Here is a 6176-nt window from a genome sequence, read left to right on the forward strand (position 1 = left end):
CTAATTTTATTTATTTTTTCTTTTTTGGTGTGTGTGGAGAGTTGTCTTGATTAATATATTAGTGTCACGACTTGGCTCTCTAAACAAAAATTTCTAGCTCCATCCTAATAATTTTTGTATGTTTCTTTGGGTAACGTGTAACAAGGAGACTAGTTCCAATTTTAAAATGAACTTCTTATGTAGAGGCTTGAAGATGGTGGAGTCTAGACATGAAAACATGTTAAAGCACCATAATGATATCATATATGTGTGTGCATGCATTTGCATTGTGCATGACCACTAAAATCATGATACTAGTTCTTGGAGAAGTTAATTTTTAGTTCTTAAAGAGATGGAAACGTGTTCTTTTTGTTATAATTTTTGCTTATGTAGAAAAATTCTAAAAGTCATGTGATACTTTGTTATTACAAAAAAATTTTGAAAAAAAAAAATCCTAACTTAAATATCATTCATAACCTGTAATTTTAATAAGTTGTGCACATAGCAAATTTGTGGACAAAATGTTATGAATACAAACTACAAAGCATATATTGAACTATGATAGGGTCACAACATAAATCCCAATTTGAAAACAAAGCATAATTTGCCAAGCATCTCACATATGGTCCTACCATATTTTGCATCTTAAAGATAATTACTTTATTTTTTTATTTTATAGTATCTTTTGACAAAAAAAATGATTTTAATTTTGCTGTGAAATTATTGTGGTAGCTTTTCTGGTATATGCTTTCATTAAGTCTAAAGTTACAACATATATCCCAACTATCTAATTTGTAAGTTGTTAATCGTAGACAATAGAAAATAGCGTTAGTGGTGGGTTTACATGAGAATTAGGGATGGATCTAGGATTTTGAGTTAGAGGGGTTGAAGTACGAAATGTTTTTCATGAAAATCTAAATTAGTATTTATTTTTCAAAAGAGAACTTGATTTTTTTTTAAATAGTGAAAATCATGTATAATTCATTCCGTATTAAATGTTGCCTCAATTTCTCTTTTAATGTATAAAATCAAAGTGTTTGTAAAAAATCATCTTTCAATTTGTTGTGAAAGTCTAGTTTTGACAACATTCAAATAGACAACAAAAAGAGATGTCATAGAGAGTTTGACATTTGCTTAGATTAATTATTTATGTCTAAAAATACTCTTTTGTCTCTTTAATATAACTAGTATGTAATTCATGCAAACACATGAATGCATTTAAAATTAAACACAATTTTTATTATAAAAATATAAATAATTAGTAAAATGATTAAAAAAAATAGCATGTAACACATGCATACGTATAAATACATTTAAAATTAAACATAATTTTTATCATAAAAATATAAATAATTAGTCAAATTATTTTTTTTTAAGTGAATGTAATTAGTCACATATTAAAATTCTTACTTAAATTTAATACTACTTATGATTATTATTTTTTTTCTAATTTTTAATAAGATAGTCTGCCATTTATCCTAAAAAAAAAAAAAAAAAAAAAAAAAAAAAAAAAAAGATAGAACGTGTGTTGATCTTTGTTGTGTGGTAACTTTTATTTTTATTTTTGATACAAAATAAAATTTCAACTTTAACATAATCTAAGTGTATATATGTGTGAAACTCCCTCCTAGAGACTTGAACCTCAGCTCTTACCACTTACACCCCACAAGTATTTATACTTGTGGAGTGACCACTGCACCAAAGGAGTGCAATGGTGTGTAGTGACTTTTATTGAGTATACGTGATTGGTTTTTATTATTATTGTGGGGCCTGAGAATTTGTGGCCCCAGCCCACTTTATATTAGGGCCTAAGGCCTAAGCTGAGGAGAACTATTGCTGAGGACGCATAATGAAAGCCCAAAAAAGGCTCAAAGATATAGCCGAGGACGATCTTATGCTCAGCACCCCATAGAACGCCTAAAGGAAAGGACGAGCTCAGTGCAGGAGCCGGCTAAGTGAAAAAGCTGCCAAAACATCAATAAAGAACTCTGCGTTTGATAGGTCCATGCCTTTCACCATGCTATTCAGCTTTTACAACCACTCCAAGTATGGGCTGATAGGACAAGTCTCAACCCCAGAAAGTGGAGCTTACACGTGGACGCTAGAAGGGGAGTAAATGCTAGTATAAAAGGAAAGGAGAACCAATGGAGAGGGGGATCCGGGCCATAAAGTCTTAGAAGAGGAGAATAATAACATTAAGCTCCTCGGACGAGGTCTAAAGACCATTAAACTCGTCAGGTTCACCTTCATGCAAATTTCCATAGACACCATGGCTAACCGCTGTTTGATGACCCAGGCCTAGCCTTTCAAGCCCACACTCTACAAATGATATTGTTCGGGCCCTTAAATGTACGAGCCCAATATCTTTTTTGGGTTCGCTACAAATTGTGTCCTTACAATTGGCACCGTCTGTAGGAAGGCTTGTGCGTTGGCACAGGTGGTAGCGGAATCAAGCCTCTGTCAAACAAGGGTCTGCGAAAGCTCCTCCATTTCCAGCAACATGCTGTTGTTGTCCTGACATAAATTTTTGCTAGGGGCTACACCTCGCAGTGTCAATGGCACGGGCAGTTCTAGGGGCTTCCAACATCAAGTTAACGCCCCACACCTTGGTCGAGGGGTTAATCCTCGAAAATAAAAAAAAATAATATAAAAGAAAGATTAAAAGAGTTTTGGACAGAACCAATGCATTGTATGGTCCTCGGACTAAAGCCTATGAAGAAACTAACTACTTAAAAGAGTTTTGGACAGAACCAAGGCATTGTATGGTCCTCGGACTCGGGCCTATGGGGAAACCAACTACTTAAAAGAAAGATTAAAAGAGTTTTGGATAGAACCAAGGCATTGTATGGTCCTCGGATTCAAGCCTATGGGGAAACCAACTACTTAAAAGAGTTTTGGACAGAACCAAGGTATTGTATGGTCCTCGGACTCAAGCCTATGGGGAAACCAACTACTTAAAAGAAAGATTAAAAGAGTTTTTGATAGAACCAAGGTATTGTATGGTCCTCGGACTCAAGCCTATAGGGAAACCAACTACTTAAAAGAGTTTTGGACAGAACCAAGGCATTGTATGGTCCTCGGACTCGGGCCTATGGGGAAACCAACTACTTAAAAGAAAGATTAAAAGAGTTTTGAACAGAACCAAGGCATTGTATGGTCCTCGAACTCAAGCCTATGGGGAAACCAACTACTTAAAAGAGTTTTGGACAGAACCAAGGCATTGTACGGTCCTCGGACTCAAGCCTATGGGAAAACCAACTACTTAAAAGAAAGATTAAAAGAGTTTTGGACAGAACCAAGGTATTGTATGGTCCTCGGACTCAAGCCTATAGGGAAACCAACTACTTAAAAGAGTTTTGGACAGAACCAAGGCACTGTATGGTCCTCGGACTCGGGCCTATGGGGAAACCAACTACTTAAAAGAAAGATTAAAAGAGTTTTGGACAGAACCAAGGCATTGTATGGTCCTCGAACTCAAGTCTATGGGGAAACCAACTACTTAAAAGAGTTTTGGACAGAACCAAGGCATTGTATGGTCCTCGGACTCAAGCCTATGGGGAAACCAACTACTTAAAAGAGTTTTGGACAGAACCAAAGTATTGTATGGTCCTCGGACTCGGGCCTATGGGGAAACCAACTACTTAAAAGAAAGATTAAAAGAGTTTTGGACAGAACCAAGGCATTGTATGGTCCTCGGACTCAAGCCTATGGGGAAACCAACTACTTAAAAGAGTTTTGGACAGAACTAAGGCACTGTATGGTCCTCGGACTCGGGCCTATGGGAAACCAATTACTTAAAAGAAAGATTAAAAGAGTTTTGGACAGAACCAAGGCATTGTATGGTCCTCGGATTCAAGCCTATGGGGAAACCAACTACTCAAAAGATTTTTGAACAGAACCAAGGCATTGTATGGTCCTCGGACTCAAGCCTATGGGGAAACCAACTACTTAAAGGAGTTTTGGACAGAACCAAGGCACTGTATGGTCCTCGGACCTGGGCCTAAAAGAGATTTTTATTATTATTCATTAATTGTTATTATAACTTCTGAACAGAATCAGGGTATTGTATGGTCCTCAGACTCTGACCCATGGAGAGATTGGCCATTAAAAATTGGACTAAGTCCCGGACCGAATGGAAGTCTTGATCTATCCTCGGATCCTCAATTCTAAGGGAACTAACGTAAACGAGTGTTTAGGCCCGGTATAGCCATACCTCAATCCTTGGACCAGATGCCAAAAACGATTAAGTTCATATGTCACCGAGAACGCGGCCAAGCCCCCTAGTCCTTGGCAACCCTCTCGAATGGTTTATTTTAGGTTACTCCTTCTCGAATGACTGCCTTGCGCGCAATACAGGGCGTTCAGCTATTATCATGATTAGTCTTGTATGTTTAATTTACTGTAGGTTAGTATTATTATGCTTGACAGTCTCAATAAGTTCATAATAACAGCTTTTTGTTACAAGGGTTTTTTGCCCTAAGTATCATTCAAAAAATATAATAATAAAAAACACCCATATGAAATACATCCATTCACAAAGTAACTACTGCAGAAAAGAAAGAATACGTAGAACAAAACAAAATCATCTTTTATTAAAACAAAGAAACAGTACAACGTACAATGAGGAGCTTGAGTAAGCCTATACAAAAGCTAACTACAGAAGCAAAAAGAAAAAGATACAAGGAAGAGAAAAATCCTTCGAAACTCTGCTCTGGTAGAGATTATGCATGACAAGATGGCCCGCTAACGGAAGAGAAGAAGAAGCAGAGGAAGAAGAAGCAGAAACACCAAGGTAGCCCCGGTGATGGGAAAGAAGAAGAAACGGAGGCGAAAAGGGACACCAGTGAAGGAAGAGAGGAAGAAGCAGGGATGCTTAATCCTCGCATCAGCTCTGACTCCTAACACGCCAGTGTCATATTAGCAGCGCTCGAGAAAGAACGGATGGTACTGACGTCGAGAAACCCCACTGCTGTCGCACCAAAGATCTGACGCGACCAGCACCTGCTTCGGATTTTGACTGAAAGAGGTGGAGGCATCACTCCCACCTTGTGAAAGCAGGGAACTGTTTTGAGTCTGTGTCTCCCCTGTCCTGACCGCGCCATCTTGAGTCTCGGAAGGACCCAGTGCCTCTGGAGCGGGTGTGGTTCCTTCATCCCCACTCGTGCCTCAAACATCACTCTAAGGTTTGATTGCGCTGGAGATGAAGACTTGGAGCACAGCTGAAGGATTAAGAATTTGAAGGGCCTGAAAGATCTGCACGTAAAGGGAGTGACTCCCTACCCTGCTTCTTATATAGAGGGCAAGTGGACGGCATTTAATCTACACAGATTTCCAAGAAGCGCTATAGACGAGACAATTTCTACTCAACTCCCCACACCGTCTACAACCATAGGATTTGGGTGGCCTCATGAAGGGGACATATTAAAGACGCACCTCGAGCACTGAAACGGCGAGGACGCCGCGTGAGTAAATCTAGAGGAATGTCTCATAATCCGGCGCACCTCCCATGCAAATGGAGAGACACCGACATTAATGAAATGCGGAGCTGGGCAAGCCATGATGTGGGCCCGAAATCACCAAAACCCTCCTCCCCAACCAAGAGGTCGGGCAGCAGGATTTTGAGGGACTATTGTGGGGCTTGAGAATTTGTGGCCCCGGCCCACTTTACATTAGGGCCCAAGGCCTAAGCCGAGAAGAACTATTGCCGAGGACGCATAATGAAAGCCCAAAAAAGGCCCAAAGATATGGCTGAGGACGATCTTATGCTCAGCACCCCATAGAACGCCTAAAGGAAAGGACGAGCTCAGTGCAGGAGCCGACCAAGTGAAAAAGCTGCCAAAACATCAATAAAGAACTCTGCGTCTGACAGGTCCATGCCTTTCACCATGCTATTCAGCTTTAACAATCACCCCCAACCACTGCAGGTATGGGCTGATAGGACAAGTCTCAACCCCAAAAAGTGGAGCTTACACGTGGACGCTAGAAGGGAGGTAAATGCTAGTATAAAAGGAAAGGAGAACCAATGGAGAGGGGGATCCGGGCCATAAAGTCTTAGAAGAGGAGAATAATAACATTAAGCTCCTCGGACGAGGTCTAAAGACCGTTAAACTCGTCAGGTTCTCCTTCATGCAAATTTCCATAGACACCATGGCTAACCGCTGTTTGATGACCCAGGCCTAGCCTTTCAAGCCCACATT

The sequence above is a fragment of the Quercus robur genome, chromosome 10 (assembly GCF_932294415.1).
Source record: "Quercus robur chromosome 10, dhQueRobu3.1, whole genome shotgun sequence".
NCBI classification, from domain to species: Eukaryota; Viridiplantae; Streptophyta; class Magnoliopsida; order Fagales; family Fagaceae; genus Quercus; species Quercus robur.